The following is a 21,974-nucleotide window of genomic DNA, read 5'->3' as shown; positions in this document are numbered from 1 at the left end:
TCTGACATGGCTCGTACGACTACCCCCTTTGGCTCTCCTCGGACTACGTATTCTCTGGCATCCCACGATCACGGCATGGACTTCGACCCTCCTCATCTCTCCGCTCCCTGACCTCGGCAAGGCAACTACTATTCTTCTTCTCACCTGGTACCGGCAAGTATTGTCTACCTTACATACATCTGGCCTGGCAACGTTTAACACCACACTCCGGACACGCTCACTTTGCTGCGGGTGCATGTATTCCTACTTCCCCCTTCAGCACAGGGGACGGGTCTGGTCTGCGGGCAGCACCGGCGTAACAAGAGGCTGCCTATTGGGCCTTCTCCTGTCCTCTTCCCTCCGGTTGAGAGTGAGTGTGTACCATACCTCTGCCTCTGTTAGGGAGGTGGGGAAGAGCTAGGATGGCTGCAGGTGCCCTTGGCCTGTAGTGACGATCCAGGGACCATCCTTCAGTGGTAGCTGAGAGAGACTACATTGGGCAGAACCCTGCCTTGTTACTGTGCTGTACAGAAGAGATAATAAACCGTTCCTGTTGTTATACCTCCTGCCTGGTGCGTGACCTTACTAGGGGGAGAGGTAATAGTTCTACCGTGGGAGATCACCTTCAGTTCCTGGAGCTTACAGCAGATGGAGGCGCTACACTGCTAAAGAGATATGTAGGATACTGTATGAACCCCAGAAGCCTAGTCCTGTGTCCGCACTACCATCGGCGGACGACTCAGCCCTACTGTTACCAGCTGAAATGCGTAGCTCACTACAAACGAAGCGCGACCGTGGTGCTGAGTAGGGAATTGAGAAACGCCAACCCACAGCCACGCGGGTGCGTCTAGGATGTAGATTGGTCGTGCAAGCCGGATCAGGGTTAGAGAGTAGTTGTATATACTTGCCAGGTCAGGATTGGAGAATAGCGGATCGTCGGAGTACTTTGCCAAGGTCAGGAGCGGAGAGAAGTGGAGTCCAAGAAACTAGCTGGGTTCAGGCAACAAAGGGTTAATCAGGCAGATATGGCAAAACAAGGTATCAGGAACAGAATGCAGCAAGGCACGGCGTCACACTGACTATGCTCAGCAAAGGTAAGCTGGAAGTGCAGGGTATATATAGGGTGAGGCTCCAATAGCAAGCAGGGGTGGAACCAGGAAATGAATAGTCATAGGCTGCTGGTACATACAGGTGCGTCCAATGATGCAGCCGAACAGGTAGGAGGTTGCTTGCAGCCTGCACGTCACAGGGTTCAGAGGGCGGGACTTGGAGTGTGTGATACTCCCACGCCGGTTCCTTGAGACATCAGAGCGGGGGCGGAGCCTGGAACGCGCGTCACTGCCATGCTAGTGTTGTTTACCAACAGAGCGGGGACGGAGCCTACCGCGCGCATCAGCGGGGAGACTAGACGAGCGTCCACGATGTACAACCAGGTGAGGGACGCCGGAACGGCAAATCCTCACAGTACCCCCCCTCTAGGAGCGACCTCCGGGCGACTCCATGAAGGCTTATCTGGAAATTTGGAATGGAAGTTACGGATTGTCCTGGAAGCATGAACATGATGACTAGGAACCCAGGATCTTTCCTCTGGGCCGTAACCCTTCCAATGTACCAAATACTGTAATGAGCCTCTTGAGAACTTTGAGCCCAGAATGGATTGTATTTCATACTCAGGTTGGCCTTGTACCATATGAGACGAAGTGGGAGGCGAATGAACCGAGTGAGTATTCTGGACCACTGGCTTAAGCAACGAGACGTGAAAAACGGATGGGATCCGCATAGAAGAAGGTAACGCGAGACAATACGCCACAGGATTAATCCTTTCTGAGATAGGAAAAGGACCGAGAAATCTAGGTGCAAACTTCATAGATGGTACCTTCCGCCTTATGTTCTTGGATGAGAGCCAAACATTGTCGCCAATCTTGAATTCCTGAGCAGGTCTACGGTGGCGATCAGCCTGGGTCTTCTGCCTATTGGTAGCAGTCTTGATGTTTGCCTGAACCTTTTTCCAAAGATCTTGCAATGCTTTAATCCTGTCGTCTGCCACAGAAACCCCTGATGAAGATACAGAGAGAGGGAGTGTAGAAGGATGGAACCCGTAGTTTACAAAAAATGGGGATTCCAGAGTATATCCACTTTGTGCGTTGTTATGGGCGAATTCTGCCCAGGGCAAAAGTTCAGACCAGTCATCTTGGGAATCTGAAACAAAACATCTTATGTATTGCTCTAGGGACTGATTGGTCCTTTCAGTCTGACCATTCGTCTGTGGGTGGTACCCGGAGGAGAAATGTAGAGAAATGCCTAGTTGTAGGCAAAAAGAACGCCAAAAGCGAGACACAAACTGAGAACCCCTATCAAACACGATAACTAGGGGTACTCCATGAAGTCGAAAGATCTCTCTGATGAATACATCGGACAGTTTGGAAGAATTGGGAAGACCTTTGAGAGGTATAAAGTGGGACTGCTTAGAAAATCGATGCACGACCACCAAGATCGTATTCATGCCCTTGGATACCGGTAAATCCACAATGAAATCCATGGACAGGTGTGTCCATGGTCGGTTGGGAACAGGAAGGGGCTGGAGAAGTCCTGAAGGAAGATTCCTGGGAGTCTTAGTCCTAGCACAAGTTGGGCACGCGGCTACGAAGTCCTTGACATCTTTCTGAATCCCGGGCCACCAAACAGTTCTGAAAATCAGATCTAAAGTTCTCCTGGTACCTGGGTGACCAGCAGCTCTGGAGGAGTGGCTCCATTGGAGAACTTTCCTACGGTGCGTAAGAGAAGTATACAGAAGACCCTCTGGAATATTGAGGTCTGCAGGGGTGTGATCTTGTTGTCGTACAATATCTTTGAGAACGTTGAAGGTGGTTGCAGAAAGAATCCACTTAGCAGGGAGAATAGGCCTTTGTTGGTCCTCGGATTTATCGTCCGAAGAGAATTGTCGGGAAAGGGCGTCAGCCTTGACATTTTTTGTTCCAGGCAGATATGATATTATGAAATTGAATCTTGAAAAGAATAATGACCATCTGGCTTGACGGGCTCCAAGACGACGTGCCCCTTCAATGTATAACAGATTTTTATGATCTGTTAAGATAGTTATGGGATTTTCAGTGCCCTCCAGAAAAGTCTCCATTCTTCTAATGCTAATTTCACAGCCAGGAGTTCCCGATTCCCGATATTGTAATTGCACTCAGCGGAATAATTTTTTTTGGAGAAAAATGCACAGGGATGCAATCTGGATTGAGGATTCTTCCTCTGGGAAAGGACAGCACCAACACCGACGTCTGATGCATCTACTTCTAGGGTGAAAGGCAGTTTAGGATCAGGATGAGTAAGGATAGGTGCGGAGACAAATGCACTCTTAAGACGAGAGAAGGATTGCATGGCCATGGGAGGCCAAGAAGTAGGGTCAGCTCCTTTCTTGGTCAAGGCAGTAATAGGAGCTACCAATGAAGAAAAGTTCTGGATAAATCTACGATAATAGTTTGAAAATCCGAGGAACCGTTGAATGGCTTTGAGAGTGGTGGGTTGAGGCCAATCCAGTACCGCTTTGACCTTAGCAGGATCCATAGTAAGTCCAGTGTTGGAAATAATGTATCCAAGGAAAACGGTGGAGGCTTGGTGAAATTGACACTTCTCGAGTTTGGCGAAGAGTCGGTTTTCTCGTGGGCGAAGAAGTACCTGCTTTACATGGGACACATGTTCTTGTTTGGATTTGGAGAAAATCAGAATGTCATCTAAATAAATGATCACAAAAAAGTTGAGAAGGTCCCGAAAGATTTCGTTGACAAAATCCTGAAACACAGCTGGGGCATTACACAGCCCAAATGGCATGACTAAGTACTCTTAATGTTCATCTCTGGTGTTAAAAGCAGTTTTCCACTCATCACTCTGGCGTATCCTGATGAGGTTGTAGGCTCCACGTAGATCCAACTTAGAGAAGATATTGGAGCCTTGTAGGCGATCGAAGATCTCAGATATAAGAGGAAGAGGGTAACGATTCTTAAAAGTGATTTTATTGAGACCCCGGTAGTCGATACAAGGGCGTAAAGAACCGTCTTTTTTCTTCACGAAAAAGAAACCGGCACCCGCAGGAGAAGTAGAGTTATGTATGAAACCTTTCTGGAGATTCTCAGTAATATACTCTCGCATGGCCTTGGTCTCAGGCATGGACAAATGGTAGGAAGCCCCTCTGGGGGGAGAAGAACCCGGGAGTAGTCCAATGGGGCAATCGTACGGACGATGTGGGGGTAGTACCTCAGACTTAACTTTATCGAAGACGTCGCTGAACTCTGCATACTCCTCAGGCAAAAGTACCCTTTCCTTTGCCTCGGCCAGGGTAGTACCACAAATGCTACTGGATTTAATGATACAGTTCTTGCTACAAAAAGAGCTCCATTGAATGGGATTCTTATTTAGCCAATCCACCCGAGGATTATGAATCTGTAACCAGGGAAGGCCAAGGATTACGGCTACGGAAGGCGTATGAATCACATTAAATTGGATGACCTCCAGGTGATCAGTACCTGTCTTGAGATGAAGTGCCTGGGTCTCCAGTAAAATAAAGGCCGGCTGAAGCGGTCTTCCATCAATGGCCTCAAGTCCAATAGGTTTCTTCCTAGGTATGAGGGGGATATTGTGACGTTCAGCAAAGCCTTGATCTATAAAGTTGCCCCCAGAGCCGGAATCGAGAAAGGCCTGGGTGGAAACACGAAACCCATTCCCAGAGAGAGTGATGGGAAGAAGGATTCTAGAAGGGTTATCAACAGAAATAGGAGAGAGAGAAATGGTTCCCAGTGAGACTCCCCTAATTCTCATGGGAATTTCGCGTTTTCCTGGCTTATTGGGACAAGAGTAGGCGAGATGTCCAGGTTGTTCGCAATATAGACACAGACCCGCATTCAGGCGACGTTGTTTCTCTAATTTGGAGAGACTCGTACCTCCCAGTTGCATGGGTTCAGAAGTATCCATTGAAAGAAATTCCATCATGCTCATCTGGACCGGAGTGATTCTGGATGAGGATGATCTGCGGTGTACTCTCTCTGCTTTCCTTTCCTGAAGACGGTGGTCCACTCTGATGCAGATGGCGATAAGGTCCTCCAGATCCATGGGACGGTCGAAAGTCGCCAATTTGTCCTTTAGGGTTTCAGAGAGGCCCCGCCAGAATGCAGCAGACAAAGATTCATTATTCCAATCCGTCTCAGCGGCCACGGTTCTAAACTCAAGTGCATATTTTGCCACAGGACGATTAGCTTGGGATATATAGAAAAGGGTAGAAGTAGCAGATACCTTGCGACCAGGCGTGTCGAACACCCTACGGAACTCCCCGGTAAAGGCTCCGATGTCCTGAGTGAGATCAGACCTTTGTTCCCAGATAGGAGAAGCCCAGGCAAGTGCGTCATCTGTGAGGAGAGAAATAATGTACGCCACCTTGACGCGTGGAGAGGTGAAGCGGGAGGAGTTTATCTCAAATTGAATGAAACATTGATTCAAGAACCCCCGACATTCTTGGGGGTCCCCTCCGTAACGGTTGGGCGTAGGTAACCGGGGTTCATGGAAGGAATGAGGAACGGACATAACTTCCCCAGGAGTGGCAGAACTAGGAACAGGCCGGGATTCATGTACAGAGAGAGCGAGAGTTTTAAAATTCTCCTGGATAGTTTGCATATGATGGTCATAAGAAGCAAGTCTTTCCTCAATGTTAGACAAAACGTTAGCGTGCGTGCTCAGGACTCTTCCTACCTCAGCGGGGTCGAAGTTTGTGTGGCTGAGCATACTGTAACGCGTAGCTCACTACAAACGAAGCGCGACCGCAGTGCTGAGGTAGGGAATTGAGAAACGCCAACCCGCAGCCACGCGGGCGCATCTAGGATGTAGATTGGTCGTGCAAGCCGGATCAGGGTTAGAGAGTGTAGAGTAGTCGTATGTACTTGCCAGGTCAGGATTGGAGAATAGCGGATCGTTGGGGTACTTTGCCAAGTTCAGGATTGTAGAAGAGCGGATCGTTAGGGTACTTTGCCAAGGTCAGGATTGTAGAAAAGCGGATCGTCTGAGTACTTTGCCAAGGTCAGGAGCGGAGAGAAGCGGAGTCTAAGAAACTAGCTGGGTTCAGGCAACAAAGGGATAATCAGGCAGATAAGGCAAAACAAGGTATCAGGAACAGAATGCAGCAAGGCACGGTGTCACACTGACTATGCTCAGCAAAGGTAAGCTGGAAGTGCAGGGTATATATAGGGTGAGGCTCCAATAGCAAGCAGGGGTGGAACCAGGAAAGGAATAGTCATAGGTTGCTGGTACATACAGGTGCGTCCAATGATGCAGCCGATCAGGTAGGAGGTTGCTTGCAGCCTGCACATGTCACAGGGTTCAGAGGGCGGGACTTGGAGTGTGTGATACGCCCACGCCAGTTCCTTGAGACATCAGAGCGGGGGCGGAGCCTGGAACGGGCGTCACTGCCATGCTGGTGGTGTTTACCAACAGAGCGGGGACGGAGCCTACCGCGTGCATCAGCGGGGAGACTAGACGAGCGTCCACGACGTACAACCAGGTGAGGGACGCCGGAACGGCAAATCCTCACACCAGCATGTTTCATGCACCACACGATCAGTAATGGCCACATCTCCCACCGGGTCTGGGAAACACCATTACATGTGTTATTACCATGTTCCCTTTAACCTCTTATCTACTCAATTGATAAAATGGGACCCCCAGACAAACGGTGTACGTCACAGACTCTTAAACCTTGGTCCCAGAATTGAGGTGCGACAGTCCAAGCTGGCCTTTCCCTAGGTTATGTGCTGCCCTTAGACAAGCACAATTAAGGCTGCCCCGTACCCTCCCCCGCTCCCTCTCACAATCCCCCCCCCCCCTAGGTGGGAGGCAGGTGGTCTCTGGAGCACATTAATTTCAGCTCCGGGGACCCCCTGCTTTCAGAGATACTTACTTCCATAGGGGTACCGGTATCCTGTGCCAACAGGGACCGCCTGGTTCCCACCTAGAGAAAAAAAATTTTGGGTGGAGAGGGGGTTAGCATTTTCTCCTGTAACTACAACTTTTCCCCTACATTTTGCTGCCCACTATAACATGCCGCCCTTAGGCTGTGTCTTAACTGCTTACTGCATAGGGACGGGCCTGATTACAAGTGGGTGGTTATGCTAGTAGTGTATCATTACAAATACAGACTAGACAAACCTGTCCTTCCAACTTGGAGCCATGTGAGCAAAATGGCACAGGTTTTATATAATCCAGGATAGGATACTGGGCTTTATAGGTAAGGACAGCTTCATAATCAGAACTACATTTAACTTTTCATGGATGCAATCTAGAGCCGGAAACACACACTTAATTCAATAGCAATTCGCACACATATTTATCTGTAGATACCACTCTTTTAATAGATCTAAATGGTAACCTTCTTAGATCCACAAAAGGGTACTAAGCTTCAGCACACCTCTAGTCCAATTCATATGAAGCGGAGCAGAGGTGTACTAAAGCATAAACCCCTTTTGTGAATTTGGGCCTTAAAGGTGTAATCTACCCTACTACAGTTATATGGCTATATTTTCTTTATATTTGATTAATCACCCGCAGGGTGCGAAATGCATAGGAGGGTTTTTGTGCCTCCTTTTTTATCAATGGAATTAGAATAAAGAAATGTTTGTATTGGCTTTGACTTAGTCTCCGTTTGGCTGTGCGCTGCCTTAACCTTTTTTGTACTTCGGATTTCTATTGCTGGCGGCTGGTGACACTGTGGCTGATACCCATTCAGTGGGTGTGGAAGAAAATGTAAGTAAACTATGTTTCTCATACAAACGGTGTCTTACTGAAGAAATGTATATTGGCACCATCAACTGAGGTTTTAGGGGTGAGTCTTCACACTATACACCACTGGTCACCATAGAGGGAAGAGTAAGACCCATTATATACATTACTTGTTTATGTCACCCACTAAAAGAGGGGAGGGGCACTATTTCATTTTTTTTCAATGTGATTAGCTTTCAGCGCACACTGTTTTCTTAGTGTACTAAACACCCTTACACAAACGCTGTTGTCTATATTTACTGTGCAGTCTTCTGCCATACGATGCAAGTCAAAGGGCTATAAGGTGTCTTCTAAACGGCGTAGTAGATATGGACCATATTGATATGAGGCATTCTGAATTTAATCAAACAGTTTTTATGCATGCACACACATTTTTGGATAATAGAGCAATCATGAAAAGAAGATCTAAGTAAATCAATCATATCTAGAGCAGTGACAATTGATTGTGGAGCTCAAGGCAGAAGTAACCAATATGACAATCAGCTAGTTAGAGAATTCATAAGGCCCCGCTGATGACAACACTTCTAGGCAAAGATGTATGTAGTATGGTCGCCATAACAACCAGTTCTCTCTGTGATAATACATTGCTATCTGCCTACACTAATGTATTGGAGGAATTCCACAACAGTGCATCTAGATTTATAACAAGCATATGATAGTGAACATTACTGTTTGTTAAATGACTGTATTGATAAATGTAACACCCCTAGACCCCCCCCCCCTTATGGTATATGTACGGGTAATGGTGTGACGGTGCTAACCTGTTTGGGATACAGAAAGCCTGAGCCTCCGCGCAGAAGGAGCTTGGGGTGCAAGGTGCAACGCCTCCACCTATGAGGATCCCGCCACAGACGGGATGACCCCTCACAGGAAACTATACTTGAGACTAAATAACCACTCACACAAATATATATATATCAAATAAAAAGATCACTTGTGAGCACATTCACGTCTTAGGCAAGTCGGCAACCCTGCCTTTCACCACTATCCCCAGCATACAGTGCTTCCACTGCAGCAAGGGATTCTGGGAAATGACAGAGAAACCATTCACAGACATGTTTCAACCTTAAAGACAGCAGTACAACCAACTTCACACTGAGGATACCCATTAAGGTTGAAACATGTCTGTGAATGGTTTCTCTTGCTTTGCATCTGATTCCCATGCTGTGCTTTAAAGCTGTGTTAACAGCGCGCATTAGCTTATATGGGCTCCATGTAACAATGTTTTTTCAGACAAAAGGTGACACATTAGCCTGGGATAGCCCGTGTCACCCACGTGGTGCAATAGTGTGTGAAAGGGAACGCGACCCCACTTAGTGTTGTTGGTGCACAGTTGGGTACCTTCCCTCTGATGCTCGGGCAATGTGGGCCTCCCACCCTGGAGGAAGATGCAGGGCCTCTGACACAACTCCCCTCTTTCCTTACCACCGGCAGCTGCACGTGGTCTCTGAAGAGCGAGGAATTTTCACTCGAGTCCGTCTTGCTCCGCTTGGTCACGGGAGCACTCACTTGAAGGGAGGGACCCTTATTATAGGCCGCCATACAATACTGAAGCTACAGTGTTTGGGGCCTAGCTCGGGCCTAGGGGGAATCGCTGTCCTAATCCTGGGTTACCTTCACCAGCTCCCAGGACAGTCTGTGTGCTCCACGTGCTCCTCCAACACTGACTGTTGTTCATCACAGTTCCAGTATATATCCACCCCTTGCTCTGCCCCATCCAACATGGCCACCACAGTGTCCGTTGTTTGAAGAAATATTCCTATGGAGTGAGTATATGTATGCTGAGTATATGAGTGAGACCGTGAAAGTAATGCTTTCTCTAGTTCATGAGGCATAATATATATCAGGGAAAAGAGGAAACTGGGGATTGAGGATCGCTCCCGCTCTGGTTCCAAAATATATCCCTTAATGATAAATGTCCAAATCCTCTTGTGGATACACCCAACGCTTTCTCCTCCATTGTTAGAGTCAGACCGAAATACAGCAATAAGAGCCAGGTCAAGTAAATGAATAGAGAGTACTCACTCCATTCCTGGTACACAATGGATTGTAGGCATGCTCCAGCCAAATGTCAAAGCTCCATAGTCGGTGCAAAACGTGTTAGAGTGGTTCTCTTTACCTATTGTATGTGCCATTAAAGCTTTTTTATTATTAGCACCGGCAGTCCAAGTCTGATTTTTTTTGTGCTGTGCATTACACCTTCTTCCTGTTATCTGCCGACACACACATAAATATATACTAATAATAATTTACTATACAGTAAATATGTGGAAGGTGTAAAATCTGTGAGACAGTGAAGCGCGGGGAAGCGCTGGAAAGTGTTAGCGACACACACAGTGTGGTGCACTACAACAAAGATTTAGCATTGCACTAAAAACTCTCCTGGTTCCCCCACGACCTTCCCCATCATGCTGCATCATGCTGACACAAACTGATAGTGACAGGCACAGATTGTACATTCTAATAGTTTTGGAGTGCAAAATCTCAGTGCTCTGTGTGATTGGCTGTCACCAAGCCCTGAGAAATCACACCCAGAATTTATAGAGGCACTCCACTAGCATGGCTCTGGTATGTATGTATGTATGTATGTCTTTATTTATATAGCACCATTAATGTACACAGTGCTTTACAGTAGTAATACACGTGACAATCATATAAATAACAAATAATACAAATAACAGGTCATGGGAATAAGTGCTTCAGACATAAAAGTAAAATTTCGGAAGAGGAGTCCCTGCTCCGAGGAGCTTACAATCTAATTGGTAGGTAGGAAGAACGTACAGAGACAGTGGGAGGGCATTCTGGTAAGTGTGTCCGCAGGGGGCCAAGCTTTATGTATCATGTGTCTAGTATTATCCACGGTGCTTCTCATATGCTTCTTTAAGCATGTGTGTCTTAAGGTGGATCTTAAAGGTGGATAGAGAGGGTGCTATTTGGATATTGAGGGGAAGGGCATTCCAGAGATGTGGGGCAGTCAGTGGGAAAGATTTAAGGCGGGAGAGGGCTTTAGATGCAAAGGAGGTAAAGAGAAGACATCCTTGGGCAGACCGCAAGAGGCGGGGTGGTGCATAGCGAGAAATTAAGGCTGAGATGTAAGGGGGGGACAGAAGAGAGTAAAGCTTTAAAAGTGAGAAGGAGAATTGAGTGCGAGATGCGGGATTTGATAGGAAGCCAGGAGAGGGATTTCAACAGGGGAGACGCTGAGACAGATTTAGGAAAGAGTAGAGTGATTCTGGCAGCAGCGTTTAGGATAGATTGTAGGGGAGATAGGTGGGAGGCAGGAAGGCCGGACAGCAGGAGGTTACAGTAATGGAGACGGGAGAGAATAAGGGCCTGAGTCAGAGTTTTAGCAGTCGAGCAACAGAGGAAAGGGCGTATCTTTGTTATATTGCGGAGGAAAAAACGACAGGTTTTAGAAACGTTTTGAATGTGAGGGGCGAATGTGAGAGAGGAGTCGAGTGTGACCCCTAGGCAGCGTGCTTGGGCTACTGGGTGAATGATAGTACTTCCAACAGTAATGTGGAAGGAGCTAGTAGGGCCAGGTTTGAGAGGAAGTATGAGGGGCTCTGTTTTTGCCATATAAAGTTTAAGTCGGCAGAGGGCCATCCAGGATATCGCGGAGAGACATTCAGTAACTTTGGTCTGTACAGCAGGTGTAAGGTCAGGGGTTGAAAAGTAAATGTGTGTGTCGTCAGCATAGAGGTGATATTTAAACCCAAGAGATGTGATTAGGTCACCTAGAAAAAGTGTGTACAGAGAAAAGAGAAGAGGTCCCAGGACAGAGCCCTGGGGTACCCCACAGAGAGATCAATAGAGGAGGAGGAATTAGCAGAAGAGACACTGAAAGAATGATGGGAAAGGTAACAGGAGATCTAGGATAGAGATTTTTTCCGAATACCAAGAGTATGGAGATTGTGAAGGAGAAGAGGGTGGTCCACAGTGTCAAATGCTGCAGAGAGGTCGAGCAATATGAGCAGAGTGCGGAAGCCAGATTGTAGAGGGTCTAGGTGAGAATAGGAGTTGAGAAAGTGGAGCAAGCGAGAGAACACAAGGCGTTCAAGGAGTTTAGAGGCAAAAGGCATGAGGGAGACAGGTTGATAGAAAGACAGGTAGGGTCAAGCTCGCTGTTTTTGAGTAATGGTATAACTGTTGTATGTTTGAAGGAGGGTACCAGTAAAGGGAGGAGTTAAAAACGTGTGTGAGCATAGGGGTTATAGTAGGAACAAGAGGTTTTAGGAGATAGGAGGGAATGGGGTCAAGAGGGCAAGTGGTAGAGGGAGAAGAGGAAATCAGCAGTGACACATCCTCCTCTGAGATAGCAGAAAAAGAGTCAAGGAAGGCAGGAGAAGAGTTAGGAAGCAGTGTAGGATGGGAAGAGGAAACACGGGGGATGTTCTGATATATGGATTCCACCATTTCCTTAAAATAGTCTGCAAAGTCCTGAGGTGAGATGGAGGAAGAAGAAGAGGTAGCTGAGGGTGGTTTGAGTAGAGAGTCAAAGACAGAGAAGAGTTTGCGTGGGTTAGATTTGTGCATGTTGATTAGTGAAGAAAAGTAGGTTTGTTTAGCTTGAGAGAAGGCAGAGTTGAAACAGGATAGCATAAATTTGTAGTGAAGGAAGTCTGCGAGAGTGTGAGATTTCCTCCAGAGGCGTTAAGAGGAATGAGTGGAGGAATGAGTGGAGGAACGCAGCATGCGCGTGTGGGAATTTAGCCAGGGTCTGGGTTTAGAAGGGCGAGGATGGCAGAGAGAAAGCGGGGCATGTAAATCAAGAGAGGAGGATAAGGTAGAGTTGTAGTTCCTGACCAGGTTGTCAGGGTTTGGAGCAGAACTGAGAGAGGAGAGGGAGGAGCGTAAAGTGGAATCAAAGGCTGGTAGGTTAATAGAGTGCAGGTTTCTGCAGAAACGAAGGGTGGATGGAAATGGAGAAGGGGAGAAATGAGAGAGAGAAAATGAGATGAGGTGATGTCAGAGAGAGGAAAGAGGGAAATTGAGAAATCAGAGAGAGAAAGCAGGTCTAGGTAATTGCCATCTCTGTGGGTGCTGGCTGCAGTCCACTGTTGAAGGCCAAAAGAAGAGGTTAGAGAGAGAAAGCGGCCAGCCCAAGGGAGAGAGGGGTCATCAATGTGGCAGTTGAAGTCCCCAAGGAGAAGAACAGGGGAGTCTGAGGAGAGAAAGAAAGAGCCAGGATTCAAAGTGAGAGAGAAAGGCAGAAGGGGAATGAGTAGAGGTAGGTGAGCGATAGATGAGAGCCACGTGGACAGGGAGAGGAGAGAACAGCTGGATAGTGTGAGCCTCAAAGTAAGGGAAAAGCAAGAGAGGGAGGAATAGGAAGGGTATGGTAATGGCAGCGAGAGGACAGAAGGAGCCCCACGCCTCCAACTCTGCCATCAGGGTACGGAGTGTGGGAGAAGGAAAGGCCACCATACGAGAGGGCAGCTTCCAGAGCATAGTCAGACTGAGTGAGCCAGGTCTCAGTTATAGCAAATAGGAGCAGAGAGTGAGAGAGGAAGAAGTCATGCACAGAGAGGAACTAGTTTGAAAGGGAGCGAGCATTCCAAAGGGCACAGGAGAAAGGGAGAGAGGAGGGAGGGTGGCAGGGGATGGGTATGAGGTTGGAGGGGTTGACACCAGAAGGAGTAGAAGTTGCATTTGGCAGGTGAGAACGAGAGCATGTAGAAATAAGTCAGGGACCAGGATTAGGAGAGATATCCCCAGAAGCAAGGAGGGGAAGCATGGATAGAAAGAGAATGTGTGTGAGGCTGATTTGTAGGGGTGTGTTTTAGTGCAGGGAGTATAGCTGTGTATTGACAGAGGGCGCAGGTAAGAAAGTAGTTCATGTGAACTGAGAAGTGGTGAAGGAAGGAGAGATGGATATATAGGAATAGAGTTAGAGACATAATGAGTCTGGTAGAAAGAAGTGCATAATTTGGTAATTACAAGGATGGGGAGGGAGATGGAGGTAGAGAGCTGTCAACTGTCATAGATTCAGGGAGAATTATCTATGTCTCTGTGAGGCTGGGACATAGGAATGTAAATCCTTAAAAGTGGTTCACACCCAATTAACCTAACAGCATCTCAATTTTTTGATGCTGAGGTAAATTGTACATGCGGAATACTTCTCTCACATGAGCGATAAAGACATTTTGATTACAGGTTTCTGCTTCAGTGCCATCCTCTGAAACTCTCGGGAGCCAGGAGGCTCTAAAATAACCAGAAAAGTCATGTGAACAATGTTAACTTCACTAATTATCCCTTCACCTGCACTTCTATCAGCTCCGCCAGTATTTGTCTGTGCTTCTCTGGATATTCTGTCTCCGTTCCACATTCTGCTTTAAGCTCCTCTATTTCTTCTGTTTGCGATGCCAGGAAAGGATAGCTGCTAATGCTCTATTCTGGTTTTACCTTCACTGCCAAGCGAGACAGTAGTGCCACTGAGTCTTACCCCAACACAAGAGGAATTGTCGGACTAGGGCACAAGAAATGCACCCAAAACCACAACCTAACTTTAGTCATTTTAATTAAGCAAGGGAATAACAATATATGAACATTTACTCTGAATAAATTATTTAAAACTATGTCTGCAATTTCCTATAAACAATAAATCAATGTGTCGATAAATGTATTGTATGTAAAGTTTCTAAAATGTTCCCATATAAGAGATCTAAATCAGTAACTTCTGCATATCTCTAAAGGTAATCCCAAACCCTGACGCAATAAATGGCTGTGTACGTTGTGTTATAACAGTAGATTTATAGTTACTTTATCTTTTCACCTAGCCTTGAATTACTAATGCTGAACTGGTGTCTGGTGACTTGTGGGTGTTTCGTGGAGTTAATGTCTACTCCTTTATTATCTTCAATTATATGTAGTCTTACTGCCCGTAACATGAGTAAGCCTGTTAACAACAGCTGGAGCTGTTGGGTGTCGGTCAAGTAATTGTTAATCCCTGCCTGGAGGAAGGCAGGACTACTAAGGAGCCCAGCTGAGTGTAGCGAGAGTTTTAAAGGCAGGAAGTGGAAGTGTTTGTCTCTCCCTGGTCTGCGTACAGACCATATGTACGTGTCCTTACTGCATAGGGACACCAGGACGAGTAGGTCATACGTGTGTGTCCTTGATGCATAGCGACACCAGATATCTATATAGACATATATGGACTTTCATACACTGCGGAAGCGGAACTTTGGCTAGGAAAAGCCTGTATTGTATGTTGGTAAAATTTCGGCTGAATAAAAGCCTACGTTATTTTTCCCAAAACAAGTCTCCTGTCTTAACCTCTGCATGCATTGCCTACAGTTGGTGTTTGAAGTGGGATGCTAGCAGTGGCTCTTGGATTTTGAACGGGGCCCCGGAGACCATCAGGGAAAAAATAGTTTCCCACAATCCCTGCAACAGCCTGCGCAACCGGAGTATGACGGCTACAGAAGCGATATGTAGAGAAAACTAAGCACAGCCAATGCAGCAAAAAAATGGATCAAGCAAGAGTAACTCCCATAAAAATGCAATTTATTGAGTTAAGCTCACATGGACAATTGTGACCAAAGTAAGAACACCTACGTGTTTCGCACGCCCCGCGCTTTACCAAGGTGCACTTTATCACCTTGATAAAGCACACAGTGCGAAACACGTAGGTGTTCTTACTTTGGTCACATTTGTCCATGTGAGCTTAACTCAATAAATTGCATTTTTATGGGAGTTACTCTTGCTTGATCAATTTTTTTTGCTACATTGGCTGTGCTTTTCTCTACACATCGCTTCTGGATCATCTCAACAAACGGATTGCACGCCCTACGGAATTGCCAGGATTGGAAAGAGGTATTCAAATCAGGAAACAGGCTGCAGCCTTTATTATTGTTAGCTCCCCTTACATAGTTCTCCTATACACTGTCTGAATGGAGTTCATATTATATATTGCACCCCAGGCTTTGGTGGGTACCACTAGGCGCCTTATCCTCCCAGGCTTAGGATTACTACTCTCATTGAACTGGAGACAAGACCCACAGAAGGCATTCCGGACTCTAAAGAGTTAATTATTGACTGAAAAATGACTTTTCTGTAGCCTATACTGTGACTAAGCACCATTCACTTGGGACTGGACTGCTATGACGGCTACAGAGGATGACATACGAAAGCATATATAGGAAAGTATTGGTGTCATAACGTCTCCCATTTTCAGCATGAAGAATACACCAGAATAAACATGGAAAAGTTTTCAACTTGTGGTTTGCTGAAGTCCAGACTCCACAGCGACAGCGAGACGCAACAGCAAAATGTCCATATGTTTGGGCTGTAATGAGCCTGGTCATCCGGAAGAGTCATGTCCCTACGTCCTGAATATGAACAGTGGCAACTAAAGCAAAACCAGCAGTATGAGGAATATCGCCAGCTACTGCAACCGCACGCAAAGCATGGTGGGCACAGTGAAAGTGCAGAAGTTTCAAGCAATAAAGGGGAGCTCAGTACTACTGATGCATCAAAGTCTGCCAAGGTAAAGCGGCGAAAGAGAGAAAAAAATAAAGGAGGTCCTCAGCTTGCCTTGGAAGTGGTGGAAGCGTTCACAGATGACCCTGCGATGTCAGAAGGGAGCCGAGACATTGAGCAGCCTAGAACAACTGGCGGTTAATCCCATGAATGGTGGAATTTCCAGAGGGCCCAAAGCAGAAGACGGGTATCCCGGAGAGGGGTCTATTCAGTGCTAATAGTGAGAATCCTTCAAACAGTACCAGGGAAGCGGATCCAGATCAAATAAGTGACAATCCCTTGACCTGTACTGGAAAAACACTGCAACCTGCCAGACATGACTGTGATCTCCTCTGTGAATGATGGGCTAAAGAGCAAGAAGCAAAGGTCGAGTTATAGAGGTCTCTGTTCGCAGCTTACCTTGAGAATTTAACTTTGCAGATAACAGTGTGTCTTTTGCATAGTGAGTTGGAGCACGTCATGACTGACCTTGAGACGACAAACGCTACTATTAACGCCATGGAGAAGCACAGTCACTCTGACAAAATGATTGCTAACCTGAAATAGAAGTATGAGGAGGCACAGGCAGAGACTGGAGTCTCTCAGAAGAAACTGCGTAGTCTCAGCACAGAGTTGGGAGTTTCTCAGAAGGAGGTCTGCACTCTCAGTGCAAGGCTCAACATCTCTTTGATGGCGGTCAGCAGGTTCAGGGCAGAGCTGGATGTCTCTCGAAAGGAGATCGGTGGTCTCAGCACAGAGGTGTGGAAATTCAAGGATGCTTATGGAAAAGTCCTGAGTAATAGAGAGATCGGAAAAAGAGAGAACAAAAGTCAGAAAGAAGAGGTTTTGGATTTGACTGACCAGGTCAGTGAAATAAATGAGAAGCTTCACAAAGTTGTAAAGAAGCAAATGGAACAAGAAAAGTCAGAGCTGCTGTTAGTACTGAAAAATTCATAGGCTGCGTTGAAGCATGAAGAGAACGAGTCCTTATGTCTTCAATTGGAACTTTCTCAGATGAGAATAGACTCTGAGAGAAGGAAATGGTCTGACCCTTCAGAAATACTACAGAGCATGTGTACAAAGAAGAAAGCAGCGAGAAAGTTATGTGCATAAATGCTTGCAATTGTTGTCATACAGGCTACCTACAGAGGGATGAAAACTTGTCAGCTTTATCGCCGGAGTCATGCAACCTGTGTTATTCAGTCAGTTTGAAGAATGTAATGACAAAAGAAGAAGTGTGGACATTTGAAGTAATGTGTGATTACACTCCAGTGAAATGTTGGAAAATATCAGCAGTGAAAATGCTACGGAAATGTGAAGAAAGCTTCTGGTGTGATTCAGTCCAGATATAGGTCCTATGTCATAACCAAGCAAGCTGTGCATTCCTAGAAGTTTATCTGTAATGCCGTTACACTGCTACAGAGTGCAAAGCAGAAGAACCAATGTTGATGTACTGCAGCTCAAGGAGGCTAAGCCAGACACAGATTGTCTTGCCAGTGACGTTGAGGAGAAAGCACGATGCATGGTAAAACTGGTCTCCAAGCGAGTTAAAGAATAGTTAGCAAAATGGGAAATTGAGATGGTGCTCTGCTGGGTTGAGGAGGCTAAGCGCATCACGGAAAAGAAGTGGTTTGAAAAACTAGAGAGACAGAAGCGTACCAAGCTAGAGTGAGTACTTGAAGAGACGCTGTTTGAGTGCACAGGTTACAAGAACTTTAAGGTGTTCTCCTTAACCACAACTACACATCATGGCCGCAAACTGTTTGTTCTTCATGTCCTGAGTACCAGATATTTCTCCTAAAGGGGAAAACCATAGCTACTGGTAGGAATGAAGATGGTCTTAGGAAAATACCTGATTCCATTAGAAGTCCAAAAGTGTGAAAGACACAGAAAAGACTGAAGAGAAGTGTGGGTCTTTGACGGACCTGAAATATGGGTCCGGGCTTGAAAATTACTGCATCATTACCCTATGATCAGTCACATGATGTAAATCTACTTCTGCAAGACTCTATGTACCTATGTCGCATATGTAACCATCTACAATGCCTATCAGTCTTCCTGACCAGTCCGTGTCTGTATGCACAAATGTGTAAATAAAGTATTTCCATGATTTGAAAATGCCATATGGACTTTGAGAAACTTCTTCTGTTTTCATAAACAATCACTCACTAGACCAGTGTTGGGCAACATGATATACAGCAAGGGCTGGTTCCCGCTCTTCTGGATCTCTAACTATTCACCCATCTCACTAACCCCTGCTCCCCATGCCTTACCTGTGGTGTGGGTTCACCCAAGACTCCGGGCCCTCCTCTGTTCCGGAGGGGAACACCCAGGTAACCGATATGGAGGTTGGGCCTAACATACATTTCGGAGCGCCAGCTGCGCCCCCCTCCACCACAATTGGAGAGCGGTAGAAGCGATTGGTGGCCCCCCGTTCCATACTAGTGTACTAGACTCTCTCCTCCTCTTTCACTCCATAGTATATGTTTATATCCTGTGTGACCAAGTAATGTAAATGTATTATAATATTACTATACAGATATAAAGATACCTACTAACTTAAGGAATAGATGTGTGCATATTTATTTTTTATTACAATAAATGTGCATTTGTTGTTCCAACGGTCACTTCTTTACCCTTTATTTAACATATTATTGTCCTGGAACTAGATTCCATATTCTCTGTCTCCCTTTACAGCTTATGGGATTCATTTCTCCCTAGTTTAGCTGCCTGTTATTTTCCCTGTCCCAGCAGCTAGCTGCATGTGAAAAGGCAACATTATTGTTACATGTTGTTTACACAGCCTTTGTTGGTTGCCTGCATCTCCTATTCTCCTAGCTGAGAGTGGGCTATTCCTACCCCCTTGTCCTTGCTGACAGTTAGTATAGTCTCACTTCCCTTCTAGTGTGACCCTTGCTCCTCACTTCCTTTTCACCCTGGACTCCGAGTGAGTACCTGCCTGCTGTTTGCCCCAGCAAGGCCTTTCTGTTTTACACTGCCTCATCCTTGATACATTGCACTTCAGACAGAGAAGCACTCTCTACCCACCCTACATCTGCAAGTTCCCTTTCTTCCTGTGATTTTCCCTCAATAAAATTAAGAAAGACAAAAGGACTTGTTGTGCTTGGAAGAGGGAAGGCATGAGTTGAGCTTACTGGAACTATTCATACATCATTCGTGACCCTGGTTCCAGGAAAATTATATCTAACCAGTTTTTATCTACTGCTCTATGTAACTATCACTTACCTCTTTTTACTTATTTACTAATGTTCTTATATATTTCTATCTGACTATTTCCTTATCTAATTATTTACAATATGTGATTTCTTCCATATCTACACATGTATATCTAACTAATAGGCTCTCTCAATCCTCTCTTGCTGACCATTTTCCATTTAAATATCCTTTTGGTTCCTCAAATAAGCCATCATATTCAGATGGTAATATATTTTGTCTCCGATATTGGTGCATACTCAAACTGGATACTTTGGTGAGAGTGTGTGCACAAATGTTACTTTAGAAATTGGTGGAAATCGGTCTAGTATTCTTTGTAGACAAGGGCATGAAAGACACAAGTCGGCACCAAATTTAGACTTTTATTACACTTGGATTATGGAAAAAGATAATGTATTGACAATAATTGCGGGGCTGTAAAAAAATTATACGATTGAATTACTTTTTAATTAAAGTGAAAATTACAAAAGCAAAGAAAAAACAGGGACAATATTCTAATGTTACATTACATGTAGTGAAACTTATTCTAAAACAATAAACGTGCAAAAAGTTGGCAGCGTGGCAAATCCTGTTTTTGAGATGACGGTACAGAATAAAATAAGGTTGTTACTGCTACCTAAGGCTATAGCCCCAGTGCCTGCGCTGCACGCGCGCCTGCGAGGCTGGTGGTGCGTGCAGCTACATTCCCCGGTCTGCAGAGAGCTGAAGGGGGAAAGACAGGTGGGGGCGTGACGGGGGAGCGGCCGTGACGTCACCCTGCAGGTTTGTCCTCATTGGCTGAACTGCCGGGGCGTGGCCTAGCGCTCCGTCACTAGTTCCCCTCACAATTTTCTTGCAGGCTGGAAAAACTCGACACGCGGCGGCCGCCCCTCGCAGCGGGCCCGGCCCCATTGAGGGCGGCTCTTGTCCCTGCAGCGGCCGCCACAGCAGGTGCTGCAGTAGCCAGCAGGGACCTGGCATAAGAGATTTGTCTGATAATAAATCCTCTCTCTCATAGACAGGATATGGCAAGAGAAAAATGTATGACATTTCTAATTAAAGGGAAAAAATATTTCAAATTTATGTGGGCAGTTCCAATCAATAAATCATAAAACAAATACATAGATAAAGAATTTGGAAGCATGCAAATAACACAAATGAGATAGACACATGCAGACAAGTAAAAAACAGTTGAAAGGTACATTGAGATTTTAGCTGATTCATGAACGTAGGTGAATGCATGTATGGGTCATGTAAAAATCTTTGCCTTCTGAGTGGTATGCATCCCATAGCTTTCTAATATGGTAAAGACGTACAAGACTGATTAAAATTAAAGCCCCATCTTACATGACAACATTTTTTTTCTTTACAGTAGCCGAAGCAGAAGTGGTCCGCCCAAAGCGGATTTAAAAAATAAATTTAAAAAAAATCACTGGCCACTGGGATCTGCTGCTGATTAAGTTGCTTTTTATTGGCCATCAGATAAAGTGTGACCCCAGTGGCCATATTTGGTCAACCAAGTAAGCATTTTTGTCTGGTGGCTACAACCCATAACATCTCAGGAACTAGCGGGTCCCCGGAAGTCACAAATCAACTTGGAGGGAGTCCTTCCAGGTATGTATGTATGCCCTGCGCAGTGCTCCACTTTCCTCCCCAGAGGCTGCTCTTCTCCTGATCTTCTATCAAGTTGGATGCACGCTTGCACGGATTGCTTTCACTTCATACAAACAGTGAGTGTACTGGGTTATTGCCTGGCTTGTTACTGACTGTGTTACCTGTATGTTCTGTGGCTCTATCTGAGTGTGGTTGGTTAAAAGGGGACGCTCTACCATTGGTATTTGTGTCTCCCTAGTACCCTATAAATCCCACTCTGTGGTTTAAGCCTGTTGGATTTGGCGGTCACATGTTTATGAACTATAGGTTGTGATGACACTTCATGTCAGTACTCCTTTTCAATATATTGGAGCAGCTTTATAAGGACTTATAGACCCAGGATCAAGATTGCTATTATCCGTTATATAAGGGATTTATTGGATGTTATATGTCATAAGCCTGCGATTCGTTTCTGTTGCACCGTGGATGGACTCTATGTCCTTTCTTTCATACATACATATATAGTAAAACAATGAGCATTGATTCTTGTTGTTTTAAGATGTACTAATACTTCCCAGAAGACATGGATGTATCAGCGAGTGATCTGGTTAGCTTCTTCATAGAGCCGGCCATGTCAGAGACCTCCTGCCATCTTTCTGATTGCAGAGTTCTATGTTGTGCCTGCTCAGATTTCAGATCTGACATAGTCTCCTCAAGCTGCTCTATTTTTGAAGAAATGTCAAGCAGTTCAGCATCCTTGTTTGTTATCTGAATAGGAGAGATACATTAAAATGATTATAGTCTTTATGTATGGGTTCTGAAAATATTTACTGTAATCTCTTGCTAAATCAAGGATATTCTTAAAAACAATATTCTTTAACAACTTCCTTTTTGGCTTCTAGTGTTCT

At 45.6% G+C, this 21,974-nt stretch overlaps 1 protein-coding gene across 1 annotated transcript in view; it reads right to left on the bottom strand.

The window, feature by feature from the left end:
* Positions 1 to 19,842: 19,842 nt before the first annotated feature.
* LOC142493346 (uncharacterized) overlaps positions 19,843 to 21,974 on the bottom strand; it is a 43,218-nt gene continuing 41,086 nt past the window's right edge. The window contains exon 10 of the mRNA XM_075597236.1: positions 19,843 to 21,834. The gene's annotated coding sequence lies outside the window, so the exon portion shown is untranslated. The remainder of the gene's footprint in view (positions 21,835 to 21,974) is intronic.

The sequence above is a fragment of the Ascaphus truei genome, chromosome 4 (assembly GCF_040206685.1).
Source record: "Ascaphus truei isolate aAscTru1 chromosome 4, aAscTru1.hap1, whole genome shotgun sequence".
NCBI classification, from domain to species: domain Eukaryota; kingdom Metazoa; phylum Chordata; class Amphibia; order Anura; family Ascaphidae; genus Ascaphus; species Ascaphus truei.
The sequence above is the reverse complement of the archived record's forward strand: the minus strand, read 5'-3'. Positions and strand labels throughout refer to the sequence as shown.